General features: G+C 46.3%; 2 protein-coding genes across 2 annotated transcripts in view; one reads left to right on the forward strand and one right to left on the reverse strand.

The window, feature by feature from the left end:
* The window catches only part of FAM20C (FAM20C golgi associated secretory pathway kinase), a 98,927-nt gene that overhangs the window by 51,201 nt on the left and 30,951 nt on the right, over positions 1 to 16,775 (forward strand). The window lies entirely within an intron of this gene.
* Positions 9,120 to 16,775, reverse strand: part of PRKAR1B (protein kinase cAMP-dependent type I regulatory subunit beta) — a 539,030-nt gene continuing 531,374 nt past the window's right edge. Inside the window, exon 12 of the transcript XR_014518920.1 lies at positions 9,120 to 9,208. The gene's annotated coding sequence lies outside the window, so the exon portion shown is untranslated. The remainder of the gene's footprint in view (positions 9,209 to 16,775) is intronic.

Consider the following 16,775-nt stretch of genomic DNA (forward strand, 5'->3'; position numbering starts at 1 on the left):
GTTTCTTTCTGACAATTAAGTTTTTAGGACTTTTTCAATTGAAAAAAATAGGTTTGTATTTATTTATTTTTAGTATAGTATAGTATATGTGCTGCCGAAGCGAGCACGTATTTATTTATTTTTAAAGCATATGTGGGTCTCCTTTTTCCACTAGCCATCTTGAGGTTTATGTGTGAAAGGGAGATACAAAAGTTTTAAACAAACAAAGAAATAAAGAACATGTGTGTGATAGCGAAGCAACAACAACACTCAATGGTCTGATCTTCTCAGAATGTTTCTGAATGTTCTAAATGTTCAGGGAATAAAGCTGTCGGAATATTTGCAGTTACGTTTCTGTTAGCAGAACGACAGTGGTAATTTTGGCTGGGCTAGAAACCTCAGTCACAGCCTGGGAATATTACCTTTTGAAGGGCAGGTTGAGTAGTGGAAATAATTTCCAGGTGATAGGGAAACTGACAGGCAGCGGGCTCAGTTGTTGAGGAGAATATACAGGGAAGGTAACAGGACTGGAAACAGGAAGGGTAAATGAAGGAGAAGGAGGCTTGAAGAAACTGGGGCGCACGATGGGGTTAATAAGATAAGGGGCAGATTTACTTATTGATTTGAGCCAACCAGCCTGTGCTTGGACTGCAGGCTTCTAATTGCTTTATTCTCTGACCTCTTAAATCAAATGAAAGGCAGGGAAGGAAGGCTGAAAGAATGCCCTTGCGTGAGCGGAGCCCACCGTGCAACAATTATTTCATTTATTTGAAGATCTACATCCTCCATCCTGAACTAATTGCCCATAAAAGGTTGCAGGGTTAGCCAGCTCTATTTACAAATCCTTATTGCCCAATGCAAATTCTGTTGCTAATTCTGCATGAATCAACCCCAAATGAGAATGCTTCCAGGAAACACCAAGGGAGTTCTGAACATAGCTGAAATGTATCTAACAAACAATTAGCGTGGAGCTTTGCTTAATATACTGCAATATTCCCCACATATTGAGATTTCTCATGCCAGGCTTTCTTAAACGGCTCGATACGTAGGGTGGGTAGGAAGCCACCCAAAGCCAGCCCAGCCAAATGCTGGAAGGTTAGTAACACCAAGTGGCTTTTTATTACAGTGGTACCTTGGTTCTCAAACTTAATCCGTTCCAGAAGTCCGTTTCAAAACCTAAGCGTTCCAAAACCAAGGTGCAAATTTGAATTGGGATATAGATAAAAGTACAAGCTGCAGAGCTGTGCAAGACAGGGAATCCTTGGGCTGGCTTATGCAAACCAACCTGGCTGGCCTAGCAAAGAGCAAATCTGTTAACATGACAAAATGTGTTGATGAGCCGTCTAAAAGGAATCATTTGGCCTGGGGAGACACATGCTGCCAAGGTAATGGGGGGGGTGTGAAGTGACGGGAAAAGAGAGTTTTTAGCTGGGTGTTCTGGGAGGACGAAGGAGGAAGAAAGATGGGGATCCATGTTGGGCAGGCTGGCTGAAGGCTGGCTGGGAGAGATGCCTTGGACTCCAGGGCTGCACTGCTTTGAGGGGCAAGCACTTCTTGAAATGCCCATGCTGTAGGATCTGGACTCCCTCCATGAAGACTGAAGGTGTAAATGGGTGAATAGACCATATTTTTCAAAGCTACGGCAGTCGCCACTGTGTCTCAATTCTCCAAAGCTCCACAGACCCGGGGTGAGTGCCTGAAATCCCATGGGCTCTTGCCAGCAGAGGGAGGATGAGGCAACCAACTTTTGTAGTTTTGTAACACTATGTTCCCCGGATTCCCCAAACAGTGTGTTACCCTCCCTCTTTCTCAGTTTTCAGTTGGTATCTCCTCAACTCGTGCCAGGAAAAGACAAATAAAATTACTTGGAGAAGCTGCGGGGCATTCCTTCCTTTTAGCATGGCGAAGGTGTGGCCATCTTTACAGTTATTTTTGAATTGCCTTTGTACTAAACGTCCTCAAGGCAATGCAGAATTAAAACAACAACAACATAGAAATGACAGTCCAATAATTTATTGGTGTCTCCTGCTTTCAAAGGGCCAGAAATTGGTATAGAGTTGCCAGGGCCTGAGAACAGCCCAAGCAAGTTGTGGCTGGATGAAACTTGAACCGACAGCTGGATTCAAACAAGACCTGCTTGATGTCTGTGCTGTTTGCAACACAACTGCGCAGTCACCTGCAGATCTGCATAAACGTGGCTACCTACCCTTAACGTGATTCACAATCCGTCTTCCCTCCCTCCGTCCTTGTTCCTAACATTTGTACCTCATTAATCACCCAAAAGATGACCCACAGCAGCTTGTAGATCAATCAAACCAGCATAACCCTTGCAGGCATGACACAAGAGGAAAGGGGAATGGAGAGGGAAGAGGAAATCAAGAATGCTCAGACACCAAATACTTAAGGCTATATGGTTCTTGTTAATCGTCATAGACAGCTGAGATTTGGAGGGGGGGAACAGTCACCTGTGATAGGACCTTCTCAATGGTAGTTCCCAACTTACAGATGCCTTCCTAGTGAGATGTGTCAGTCTCCTTCATTATTAACTTTTAGAATAAACTTGAAAACATCTCTTTTCACCCAGGAATTTGAAGGCTGAAAAACATGTCTCTGGCCACCCTGAAATTAATCATTTTGACAGTAGGTGATGGTTTAAGGAGTTTAGAGGTGTTCATCAGGTTGTTTTAAACTGTTCACCAACAGCATGCCTCTATAACTGAAATACTTTGTGCAGACCTTGTTTTGGAGATCTGGGTTTGCCACGAAATGCCTGCTTTGTTCCCCTGCCAGCTTGCATGGGCGATGGCTGGTGTTAAGTGGCAGACATCTTAGATGGAGCCTAACATCAGCCTGTAAGAATCCAAAACCCTTTGAAAACGATTCATTTGAAAAGGAAAATAAAATAACATTGCATGCATTTCTGACTCCGGGGATGGGGGTGGGGGAAGGCGGAATTAATTCGGCACACTTGGCTTCTAGCATCAACACACCGCTCCAGAGTCAACGTAGCAATTAATTCAAATTGCAGCGGCTCCCCACCTTCACTCCAGCATCTTCCTAAATGCAAGATGCGTTCAGTAACCGTGATTCTAAAAACACTGGGATTGCTCTGTGACACGCTCTGCTGAAGGAGCCACGGTGGATGCGCAGAGAACGCCACTCTGGCTGGAGAAACAGCTTAAAGCAATTTCCCATGAGGATGTCGCTGTTGCAATCCTTCTGTGCACAAGAGGCTGATATTCCAGATTTGTGATGCGACAAGCTGATCTGAAGGGCAGAAGCTGATAATCAAAACATTCAGGACTGCCGTGCATGTTCAGAACTGAGAAGTGCCTTGTGTCTGAAGATAGGAAACAGGAAATGCCCCCCCCTCTCTCTCTCTGTTGTGAGCATATATTTTGACGGAGAAGCATCATTGTTTTCTATTCTGCCCTGTATTCGCCATGTGCAGCACTGTCTCCCTTCAATTCGCCTCCTGCCCAGAATCATGCTATTTGTTTCGTCATGGCGAAAATACGTAATTTACGCAATTAATTGCGTGAATTGCCTTGCCATGGTGTTATTCCACACCACTCATTTCCATGAAAAAGTGACAAAGTGGAAATTGGGGTGAGTGGTGGTAATCAATTGCATATTGTTTGCAGACTAAAAACAACAATAACAGCAAATGCCAATTATATTCAACGGATTGATTTCTGCACTGGACATGGGATGAACAAGCAGATATTGGCATTACCCATTCCCATTTTCACCAGAATCCCCCGACATAAGCATGCTTGCAATTTAGCAGAACAATCCAGCCCGTGGTTCAAACGCTGGGTGTGCGCATGCTTGCAAGGGGAGCTGCTATCATGGCTCCTGTGTGCAGCAGTGACCTGGACACAGATTCGGAGGCTGCAGTGGCACCAGATGGGGAGCTGGGTCTGGGTATCTCCTACCACATATCACAAGCCTGGGAGGGCACCAAGAGGAACAAAGGAATGTCTTGTTCCACAGGGCTACAATTTCCAGAGTTCCCTTGAAGAGGGATTAGAGCCTAGGACTTGCTGATCAGAAGGTCAGCAGTTTGAATCCCTGCGACGGGGTGAGCTCCCGTTGCTCGGTCCCTGCTCCTGCCAACCTAGCAGTTCGAAAGCACATCAAAGTGCAAGTAGATAAATAGATACCACTCTGGTGGGAAGGTAAACGGCATTTCCGTCTGCTGCTCTGGTTTGCCAGAAGCGGCTTAGTCATGCTGGCCACATGACCCGGAAGCTGTATGCCGGCTCCCTCGGCCAATAAAGTGAGATGAGCGCCACAACCCCAGAGTCGGCCACGACTGGACCTAATGGTCAGGGGTCCCTTTACCTTTACTTTAGGAACTGTAGCTCTGTGACGGGAATAGGCACCTCCTAACAACACCCGAAGCGGGACGCGGGTGGCGCTGTGGGTAAAACCTCAGTGCCTAGGACTTGCCGATCACATGGTTGGCGGTTCGAATCCCCGCGGCTGGGTGCGCTCCCGTCGTTCGGTCCCAGCGCCTGCCAACCTAGCAGTTCGAAAGCACCTCTGGGTGCAAGTAGATAAATAGGGACCGCTTACCAGTGGGAAGGTAAACGGCGTTCTGTGTGCTGCGCTGGCTCACCAGATGCAGCTTGTCACGTGACCCGGAAGTGTCTGCGGACAGCGCTGGCTCCCGGCCTCTAGAGTGCGATGAGCGCACAACCCTAGAGTCTGTCAAGACTGGCCCGTATGGGCAGGGGTACCTTTACCTTTACCTTAACAACACCCGACACCCTTAACAAACTACAGTTCCCATGATTCTTTGGGGGGGACAGCTTTAAATGTGTAGTGTGAATGTGGCTTGTGAGAACAAAGATGCTGGAGTAGCTAGGCCTTTGGTGTGGAGCTAGCAAGGCTTTTCTTAAGTTCTTCACAGAAAACAGTAACAGCCCATCTTCCCCATCAAAATCGAGCTTGTTGCTTCCTGTTCTGCGGATGTGTTTACTATAAAACTGCTTCTCTCCCTCTCTCTTTTTTAAAAAAAGAACTAAAGCACATTTTTGCATTTACTGTGTTGTCCTGTTTCTTTTCCAAGTCCTGCCCACACCAGGTCAGGCCTAGGTAAAGGTCCAGCTCTGAATTCACGGAAGTGGGCACTTTTGGCTCTGGCAGTCCGTATTTACTGTCAATCCCACCTCTCCATCCCCACCCTTAAGGCCTCTGGCCAGCTCATCCTTTCCGTAAGGCCTATTTAGTAACCCTCAGCTTCCTGCCTGTGGACATGTCTAAAAATCAAAGGTAAATATATAAACAGCAGGAACTCTTGCGGAGAAGGCAAAACCAATACAGAGGTTTCCGGATCCCTGGGTTCAAGCCTTGCTAAAGGCTGAATGACTAGGCTGCAGTCCTCAGAGCACTGGATGGGTGCAAACAATCCACACCCCAGTGTAGTGAAGAAAGCGTTTTGGCTAGCAGGGTACTGTTGAGGCTCAAGAAGTCAGAGGAGAAGGAGAAGACGATGTTTGCTCAAGCTTCCCTGTACCATAATGCTCACCCTGCAATTGTGGCTGAGGTCTGCTGAGGAAAAAGCTCGGGCAGAAATTACAGGGTGTTGTAGACCGAGGCTCTAGGACTGTTTGGCAGTTCTTTAGTTCTAACAGGACTAAAGAAAGCTGTGCTGCTCGTGTTGTCCTAGCATTAAGGGAAGCTAACTTGGCTAAACTTTACGGAATAATGTTTTCAAGGAAAAGAAACCGTCCTCATCTAAATTAAAAGGACGTGGGGCGAACCTATTGGATCAAACCAAAGGCCTAGCTCAGTGTTTCCCAAACTTGAGTTTCCAGCTGTTTTTGGACTACAGTTCCCATCATCCCGGACCACTGGTCCTGCTAGCTAAGGATGATGGGAGTTGTAGTCCAAAAAACAGCTGGAGACCCAAGTTTGAGAAACGCTGGCCTAGCTAGTGCAGTATCCTGGTGCTCCAGATGTTCTGGAATACAGACCCCATCATTCCCTCACCACTGGCCGTAGTCGCTGGGCCTGATGGGAGGTGTAGTCTGAACCATGTGGCAGGCAGCAGGCTCAGGAAGGCTGGAATGGTGTAATATTTTTCATCTGTTTATTATTGCATTTGTATCGCACCTTGGCTACTAGCCATGATGGCTAGGTTCTGCCTCCACGTCCAGAGACAGTGATGCTGGAAAGCTTGGGAGGCAGGGAGTGATCTTCTGCTTGGGACCTGCTTATGGGCTTCTCATAGAGAGCCAGTGTGGTGTAGTGGTTAAGAGCGGTAGACTCGTAATCTGGGGAACCGGGTTCGCTGTCTCCGCTCCTCCACATGCAGCTGCTGGGTGACCTCAGGCTAGTCACATTCTCTGAAGTCTCTCAGCCCCACTCACCTCACAGAGTGTTTGCTGTGGGGGAGGAAGGGAAAGGAGAAGGTTAGCCGCTTTGAGACTCCTTCAGGTAGTGATAAAGCGGGATATCAAATCCAAACTCTTCTTCTTCTTCATTGGAGCATCTGCTTGGCCATTGTGAGACCAGGATGCTAAATGGGCCACAGGTCTGATCCAGCAGGTCTCTTCTTATGGCTGTACCTTTCCTCCAAGTAGCTCCAGCTGGCCTTCTGCTTCCCCATTTTTTATTCTCACCGCAAGGCTGAGAGACAGTGACTGGCCCGAGGTGAGTGTGGATTCGAATCCTGCTCTGCCAGGTCCTGGTCCAACACTCTAACCCACAGGTGGGGAACTGGTAGCCCTTCAGATGTTGCTCCCATCATTCCTGAGCATGGGCCTGATAGGAATTGGAGGGTCACAGATTCCCCTTCCCTGCTCTAACCACTCTACCACATTGTCCCCTGAACCATGCTGCAGCCTGCAATGCAGCCTCCACTCTCTGTGGTTACTAGGGAGAAAAAGAGTTGCTTACTGAGATAGCGAAGCCGGAACCGCTATACCATGCGAGAGTGAGCCAGGAAAGGATCTAGCGTTGGTGCTGCCCAAGAGAAGAGGGAATCCATGCAGAAAGAGAAGTTCTTGCAGTGTGGCCAAGCTGCCTGCTCAAACCCCTGCCATTCTGGCACACAGGATGTTGTCTGACAACTCGTGTGCAGGCTCAGTGCCATCCGGGCAGATGGATGCCATTCGTCTGGCAGGCAAAGATGCCTGGCTGGCTGTCCCTTGCGGGTGTCAAGGGCAGAAATGCCCGGCTGGTCTGTAAATTGCCAAAATATCTCTCTCTCTCTCTCTCTCTCTCTCTCTCTCTCTCTCTCTCTCTGTTTCTGGAGGCTATTATAAGCTGATGAGGAATGCAAAGGGTAGCAGGAAGACTATAGGTCTGTTGTTGAAGAATTTTGATCACTGGGCCATGACTGAACCCACCATCTGTCTTGGGGTGATCTTTCACCGCTCCATTGTTAATAAGTGGGATCCTTTGTGGAAAGATTCATTGATATGCCTTGGAAGTAAAATGCAGAGGAATAGAAGCTGGCAGGGTCAGAACTGTTGAGGACCTATTTGCCCACTTCTTCTCCATCTTCTCTCATTTTTAGTTGAGTTCTGAACATTTCTCTCTTCTGGAAACTGGGTGGGAGAAGAGCGAATCCACAAATAACAGGAAAAATGCAGTGACCCCCCTTTTTTATTTGCCCCAGAGCCTTGAACATTTGGCTTCCAGATGTTGCTGGACTCCAGCTCTCGTCAGCCGCAGCCAGCATGACCAGTGATCAGGGATGATGGGAATTGCAGGCAACAAGATCTGCAGGGCCACAGATTTCTTAGCCCTGATATACCAGATTCAAATTTCTAAGACCCCTCCCTGCCCCTTGAGATATGCCTCATTCCCAGATCTACACCAGCAGCCAATCTGCATTCAGCTGTGAAGGTTGTTGTCCCTTTGAGGAAGAGCCATATAGCTCAGTGGTAGAACATTTGCTTTGCATTCAGAAGGTTCCAGGTTCAATCCCCAGGTCGGGCTGGAAGAAAGTCTGAAGGCAGCCCTGTTTAGGGAAGCTTTTAATGTTTAATAGGTTATTGTATTTTAGTGTTCTATCGGAAGCCGCCCAGAGAGGCTGGGGAAACCCATCCAGATGGGCAGGGTATAAATAAATTATTATTATTATTATTATTATTATTATTATTATTATTATTATTACTACTACTACTAGTAGTAGTAGTAGTAGTGTTCAAAACTGGGACAGAAAAACTATTCGCCACATGGCTCCTGGAACCTAGGTTGCAGGTGCAACAACAGAATGTCTAGTCACACCCCCATCTCATTCAGTCACACTTTCTATTGATATTTTCAAAACTGTTATTTTAAGATGTGATATTGTTATCTGAATGTATGTGTGTGTGTTACATAAAGTATTTTGCCAGATTTGAACTTGCATGTTTGGCGTGGGGGAGAAGAGGCAAAGCGTCACACAGAAGGGAGCAGCCAGCGATCTAACTTGTGTGCATTTCCATGCCCTCAGTGGTAAGCGGCGGCCATTTTCTTCTTGAGTCTAAGTCGCCACACGAGGCGCCAAGACATCGTAGAATCATAGAACTGTAGAATGCAACTCCCTACAGTGCAGGAATAATTTGCCCAGCGTGGGTCTCGAACCCAGAACCGTGAGTTTTAAGAGCCTCGTTCTCTACTGACTGAGCTAGCTGCTCGCGATCTGCCAATCCCCGGTCACAAAATGTATCCGGTGCCCGACTAATTCTGAACCCTGGGAGAGGCCGCTGTCTAAAACCCTGGAAAGCTTCTGCCAGCCAGTGTGGATGATACTGAGCTCAGTGGACAATGGACCTGATTTTGCATAAAGCAGTTTCCTGTGTTCCTCAACCCAAACGACCTCATAGGGTTGTTGTGAAAATTAAATTTTGGGGAAAGCTGTGTATGCCTCCATCAGCAACTTGGAGGAAAGGCGAGGTGCATAGTAGTAGTGAAGGTCATGATGATACGTAATCAGTGTCATAGACAAGAGGTTTGTTCCTGCAGCTGCATTAAATTACCGTATTTTTCGCTCCATAAGACGCACCAGACCAGTTTTTGGAGGAAGAAAACAAGAAAAAAAATATTCTGAATCTCAGAAGACTGAACAACAAGAGGGATTGCTGTGCAGCGAAAGCAGCGATCCCTCTTGCTGTTCTGGTTTCCGGGATAGCTGGGCAACCTGCATTCACGCCATAAGACGCACACACATTTCCCCTAACTTTTTAGGAGGGAAAAAGTGAGTCTTATAGAGCAAAAAATACGGTAGCTGTTCTGTGCATTCACATACAACGTGAGTCATGCTAGGCCAAAGGTTGAAAGGCGCTGATGTTTCATTAAACAGCAGGATCGTTACATCTCAATTAAGGGACGTTGCGACTGCCAAAACCTTTAAGAACGTACTAGGGGCTGTTTTTGCCGTTTTGTTTTGTAGAGCTAAGCAATGTTGGGCTGGGGTTCTTGTTTTCCCGCCCTTGCTTCGGCCATCATTTTCAAATACTAGCATCATTGTGCGAGCAGACGAAACCATCAATAGGAGCCTGAAATTTAATAAGCTCACTGCTGAAAAGCTCTGTTGAAGCCATATAAAATGTCTTTCTTGGGAGAGGGCTTACCCCGTCCCCCACCCCTTCCCTGGCATCTCTCCAGCGATTCAAGCACATTGCTCTGATTGTGAAGAGGTCCCCCCAGGAGGTTTTTGTACAGGTTGGATGTGCAAGAAAATAACATTTTGCTTATATTCCACCTTCCTTCTGTCACAGGGAGGTGCGTATATGTTTCGTAGGCAGTCTCCCATCCAGAAATTGACCAGAACTAGACCTGCTTAGCCTTATCAAAGTGTTCGACCCATGTACTTTCATAACCAAGCACCGCTGCCCGTGCTGGATTAATGCACAAGCCCAGGGGTCAGCAAACCTTTTCAGCAAGGGGCTGATCCACTGTCCCTCAGACCTTGTGGGGGGCCAGACTATATTTTGAAGAAGAAGAAGAAGAAGAAGAAAGAACGAATTCCTATGCCCCACAAATAACCCAGAGATGCATTTTAAATAAAAGCACACATTCTACTCATGTAAAAACACGCTGATTCCCGGACCTTCCACAGGCCGGAATTAGAAAGCAATTGGGCCAGATCCAGCCCCCGGGCCTTAGTTTGCCTACCCATGCACAAGCCCAATAAGGTACAGTTTAGGACTGTCCAAGGCCTCTGAATACAAAAAACAATTACAATGCCTGCTTCTTCACCATACATTTAAAGCATATAACTTTCCCCAAGGAATTATGGGAACTGTAGTTTGTTAAGGGCGCTGGGAACTGTAGCTCTGTAAGTGGGGATACTACCATTCCCAAAATTCATTGGAGGAGGTTACATGCTGGGAATGTGTTGTTCTTATGCAGCCTAAATTTTGAGTTTCAAATCCTTGGATGGAACGGGGAAACCTGACTTTAAAACAAGACGTTATCATTGTGATATGACAAAATGCTTCCTAACGGCATAACTTTACCTAAATTTTATCAGACCAGGTGTCCATAAGCGGTCAAATAGGTGGCATGTGAGACGTGGTTCAAGGTACAGAGCCTCTTAAACTTATATAGGGCTTTGACCTCTCTAAGGCCCCATCCTCACTATATATTTAAAGCAGTATCATACCACCGTAAACAGTCGTGGCTTCCCCCAGAGAATTCTGGGAGCTGTAGTTTGTCAAGGGTGCTGAGGGTTGTTAAGAGACCCCCCCTTTCCCCTCTCAGGACTACAGTTCCCAGAGTTCCCTGGGAAGATGGATTGACGATTAAACCTTTCTGAGCAACTTCTCATGCTTCTATGCAACTTTCATATGCTTTTGAATGTAACCTAGCAGGATAATCTTATAATTGATTACACTCTTCTTGCGGAGCTACACTTAGAAGTACATGTTTAATTAACACATACAAATTTATTTGCTTTTCATACTTGGCCTCTGCAGGCGGGCAACAATAAATCTCATTGGAATTAATTTTTCACCTAGATGAAGAAGCTCACCATTCCCTTCTCCCTCCTACCCTTGAAGCTGCATCGGGGATGGTTACCTAGATACCTTGCTATAAAGGATGTGCTTGCCAGAGCCATTTAAATAGCTTGATTTGTCATCGAAATGCTGGCATCATTAGGGAAGTGCTCTTTGGCTGCAGTGCTGTCAGCTCAATAGTAATGATTCCTTTTGGCACAGCAGAGTGAGATTCACTTTGATTGCCAAATCTCACTGCTCTTACATGATTGTAACTCGCAAACGGAGAAGCCCAGTCCCCAAAATAAGTTTCTTGATCCCGCCCTCCCTGCATCCTGCACAACAGTAGGAAAAAATACTATTTTTTAAGGACCACGCAGAAACTTTCCCCCACCCCATTAACCATAAAATTCAGCTATTGGGGGGGGGGCACACATTTTTTAAAAAGAGTATATGGTATTAGGGCATACCATGGCGGTAGGGTTTTTTGGGGGATTCTTAGCAGCTTCCAGAGCAGGAAACATTCCCCAGCCCTATCTTGGAGTTGCCAGGGATTGAACCTGCGACTGAGATGCTCTACTGCTGAGCTACAGCCTGTTCCCAATACAAGGCAGCTTCCAATGAACAGCTAACGAAACACGAACAGCAAGGGATTCATTATGCCATCACCAGGGGAAGCCCAAGCCATCTGTTGCAACTTTGATGAATTTCATGTCTGCCCTCAGTTGCTTCGGGGTACAGGTGGATGAATTGGGGTGCTTGCAATTATGCTATCCCTCCAATTTTAAAGCTGAAGGTTCTTGTTAAGAGTTCCAGACTCTGCTCGGCTCTTTAAAGAAATTGATTTTGCTTGCATTATAAAAGCCTGAACCTGACAATGAGTCAATTTATTTAGTGCTTTTAACAGCAGCATGTAGTGATAGCAAACCTCAGTCCATGGTAGCTTATTCATGTTCGATTTTTATATGTGTTTTTGCATGAAATGATTGTGGTGATGATATTTATTACTAATTTATAGGCTTCTTGATGCCAAAATAAGCTTTCGTGTTGTTATATATAAACACGGAGAACCACTTCTGTGGTGGCTGAGGGCTTTGTAGCTGCCCTGATGACCATGGGGCTGTCCCAACATCTCATTGGCCCAATGGATGTGGCAGTCCACACTTCGGACTTCGTTTTCTCAACTGGGTAGGAAGAGGGTGGTCTGAAAGTGGGGGATATTCAAATCAGCCCCTTGGCATGGTCAGATCATTTCCTGTTACAATTTCGGCTTTCAGCACCTTTCCCCCTTGCAGATGGGTCCAGTGGGTTTTCAGACAGCCCTGGGGGATTTTCCGGCTGATATGACTGGCGCTCCTGTTGAAGCCCAGGCTAACATCCCAAAGACTCAAGTTGAAACGATCTCCCCTGAGCACCCTCTCCTACTTCGTGGAGCCTATTTGGCTCCTTAGTATACTCTGTATCTTAGGTCGAGGAAACAAGCTCTGAGATGACTCAAAACACAAGTGGAGGAAAGGACTGGCTAACTGCAGTTGCATGAGCAAGGGCTCATCACTGAGCCTAGCTAGCAGCAGACATTTATACCTCCCTGTACAGCGCTGCCTTCAGATGTCTTCTAAAAGTCATAAAGTTACAGTGGTTAAGAAGTTAATTCATTCCGGAGGTCTGTTCTTAACCTGAAACTGTTCTTAACCTGAGGTACCACTTTAACTTTCTGCTGCCGCCGCGCGATTTCCGTTCTCATCCTGAAGCAAAGTTCTTAACCTGAGGTACTACTTCCGGGTTAGTGGAGTCTGTAACCTTAAGCATTTGTAACCCGAAGCGTTTGTAACCTGAGGTGCCACTGTATTTATTTGTTTGACATCCGATAGGAGGGCATGGCACAATATGAGTGCCACAACTGAGAAGGCCCTCTGCTTGGTTCCTTGCCACTTCACTTCTCGCAGTGAGGGAACCACCAGAAGGCCCTCAAAGCGAGACCTCAGAGTCCGAGCTGGATGATGGGAGTGGAGACACTCTTTCAGGTATACAAGGCCAAAGCCACTGAGGGCTTTAAAGGTCAGCACCAACACTTTGAATTGTGCTTGGAAGCATACTGGGAGCCGATGTAGATCTTTTAGGGCCAGTGGTAATAATAATAATAATAATAATAATAATAATAATAATAATAATAATAATAAAATTTTATTTATACCCCACCTTCCCTGGCCAGAGCCGGGCTCAGGGCGGCTAACACCAGTAAAATTACAGTAAAAACATAATAGGGGAAAAAAACGCAAATTAAAATACATGCTAAAATGCAATTTAAAATGCAGCCTCATTTAAAAAGTAGCCCATAGATCAAAACCATAAGGGGAGGGAAACATAAGGGTCAGAATGAGTCCAAACTAAAGGCCAGGCAGAACAGCTCTGTCTTGCAGGCCGTGCGGAAAGATGTCAAGTCCCGCAGAGCCCTAGTCTCTTGTGACAGAGCGTTCCACCAAGTCGGGGCCAGTACTGAAAAGGCCCTGGCCCTAGTTATATGGTCCCCTCGGCCGCTCCCAGTCATCAATCTGGCAGTCACATTCTGGATTAGTCCCAGTTTCTGAGTCACACATTATACTTCCCGTAGTTTCTGTATGGTTAAGGCACCTGCAGTTGGGAGCATAGGAAGATCATTGGTCCATTGAGGCCAGTATTGTCTACACTGACTGGCAGCAGCTCTCCAAGGTTTCAGGCAGTTATCTTCTCCCAGCCCTGACTGGAAATAACATTGAGGATTGAATTTAGGACCTTCTGCATGTAAGATACTTTGCTACTGGCTCTTCCTTGCTGTACTTCTGCTGACCTATAACATACTGCTCCTTACCCTTTTCCGTTTTTAATTGCTGTTCCTGAATGCTTTATATAGCTAGTCTTTTAGATTCAACGTTGGCCAGGCCTGTGATTTATTTGATGCCGTTAAAACCAAAGCAAAAAAAAAGGCAAGCATTTTCTCCCGATTAGCAAGCTCCAATTCCGCCTCTACCGACGGATCAGTCAACACAGGTATTTTCGTAATTGGAGATGCATCGGGATTGTTTTATAAGTTGAATTTATCGGAGGAAACATCTCATCATAACCGATTTTTTCTTCCCGTAAATCTGGGCGCATGCATACATCTTCCAGGTGGTGATTAAATTCCTTCGGTGACACGCGGTGTATTTTCTGAATGTCTTCCTCATAATGCATATATTTATCATCGTAGAAGCCCACAATATTTTCTGGCTGTTGTGCCAGTAGATCTCCGTGTATAAATAATGCAAAGCGTGATGGGGGGTGGGTAATCTCTCCCCCACTCCCACCGCCCAGCTTTTCCACATCTATTATGCCATTTTTAAAAAATCTCCTGCTGTTCTTTCAGCTAGGGACATGCGGCATGGAAAGAGATTTGAGAGAATGTTTTCAGTGATCAGCAGCCCTGGAAGCAGGGAAAAGTTGATGCCTGTATCTGCAAGTGCCAAGTCAGGTAGTTTTACTGGCAATTGCTGGCGTTAATTACCGCACTGAATCATAGCGGGTGAAAGCGCATAGAATTGTAGAGTCAGGAGGGAACCCAGGGGTCATCTAGTCCAACCCGCTGCAAGTGGAAAGCTGAAAATTGAAGCTGAAAGATTAGCTGAAGTAAAGTCCTTGGAAATCAAGGGAATTTAAGCCCTGTTCAGGAGATGGGGCATGTTGCCTAGCACTTGCCCCAGCATCACACACTCTGACTCCACCCCCACCCCCCCACCCCAGCATCCATCCATGTTGCACAAATATCCACAAAGAAGCCGCCTTCACACCTGAGGGATTTGTTCTCCAACAAATTGTGTTAAGGATCAGGGCAGTGCTCAGAATATGGGAGGGGAAAGGAAGTAGAAGGCTTTGCACAAGCCCCACCTCCCAACCCCCACCAATTTTTAACAAAATAATGCTCTTTGTATCCCCCCCAAAAAAAACCCCCCAAGCATTCATATCAATTGGTAGGAGTCTGGAATCTCCTGCCCTTCCCCTGTAATTTGAGTATAGGTTAGTAGAACTTATTATTATTATTATTATTATTATTATTATTATTATTATTATTATTTATTATTAAAAGCGAGGGTGCCTTTGCAGCTCTGCAATTGTTTTTATTGACTAGCCAGTCACTATAGTGATTATCTGTGTTTTTAATTGCAATTTTTAAAATGGCGGTACAGAAAGGCTTCTGTATATAAATGGGAGGAGGGGCAGCACATGGACATCCCCAGAATCTGGGAGCATTGAGTGGGAGAGAGGAACAGCAGGTCCACAACTTGCAGTGATTCTTGAGGGTCAGGAAAACTTGCCTCTGCTGAGTAGGGACAACAGTGGGACAGGTTGTTTTTGACCTGGAAATGTGCAGTTTTTGAAACCAGCAACAGACGCCAAAAGTCTCAAGCTGTGCACCTGGCCTAGCACTCCAAATACTCTTTAAGTTCTTGTTATGTCTTGCCTTTGGAGTGTTGCAACAGCCCACAGACATAGTTTCAATGGTTCTGTTTTGATGTCTTACTGAACCTTTTGGTGGGTTTCAATCACGGTTTTTATCTTCTGTGCCGGCTTTTTGCTTGCTGTTTTACGGTTGCAGTCGGCGTGGACTGTGAAGCGGCATATAAGTCATTCAGATGAATGAAAAAGGAAGAACGAATAGAAGAATGATCGATTAGACTCCAGGTCTTTCATGAGATTCTTGCTCTGGAAGCTCCAAACCAAGAAGATATGGACAGGGCAGGGCAGTTCTCAGCAGGCTACAACCGACTTGCCAAGGGATGTAGCTGCCATCTGTGCCAATCCGGGCTGACGTTCAAGTATCGATTGGCTATTTTAATTGAAAGTGTGCTTTGCAGCGACAATTTTAGAGCCCTTAATTAGCTGCGCACACTTGTGGCAAATCAGTATTGCCACCATGTGCTGTTGGCAAGTGCCAGGGATGGGGAAACTCAAAGCTCTCCCGATTCTGTTAGTTCCTGTCATCCCCAATCCTTAGCCATGGATGGCTAACAATATCTGGAGGGCCACAGGTTCCCCATCTCTGGTCAGCGTGCAGACCTACCAGATATGGACTGAACTCGATACCGCAGTGAACCACAGACCTGGATGCTAAATGCAGCCATTTTAGGCAGGAGAGAGACAGGGGGAAAATCACGAATTAGAAACATTCCCATAGGAATCAGTGGGAATCGTGGACTCATTATGCAAACACTCACTTAACAAACAATTTCCAGGGAACCTATTTTGTTTGCTAAACAGGACCTGCATGTATTGCTCTTATTTTGTACCCCACCTCCCTCTGGTTCTGTGCTAAAGCATTGCAAGGCCACATCCTGCACTGATGGCTGCATGCCTTGCAGGCACCCTCAATGCCATCGACATGTTAAACAGTCCCCCCCCCCCATGCTTTCCTGTCCAAAAATCTAGGATTGCTTTTTCCTCCTGCCTCCAGATACCACCACCAGGCTGCATATAGCTTCGTTTAAGTGACTGTTTCCTTGTCCCTGTTAACCCGCCTCTGCCGTCACCACCTCTTGCTGATAAACAGCGCTGCAAGCCTTCCTGGAGACAGCATAACTTCTCCAAGGGCTGCATAAAGCTAACACAGAGCATCAAAAGTGGTACCCTCTGCTCTTCCTCATGCATCATCCCTCTCCTAGTCCACACATCCCTTGGTTGCTCCTCCCAGTGACACTGTGCATGCCTCAAAGTTGGGTTGTTCGCTTTTCCAGGAGGGCAGCTTTGTTAACCTCTTGCAGCAAAAACGCTGTTATCATGGCCCGAGCTTTCGTCAGCTATCCCGAGTGCTTCCGTTTCTCTACCTGCTATAATTTATTATTT

This window comes from Podarcis liolepis (assembly GCF_965112155.1).
Source record: "Podarcis liolepis genome assembly, chromosome: 14".
Taxonomy (NCBI): Eukaryota; Metazoa; Chordata; class Lepidosauria; order Squamata; family Lacertidae; genus Podarcis; species Podarcis liolepis.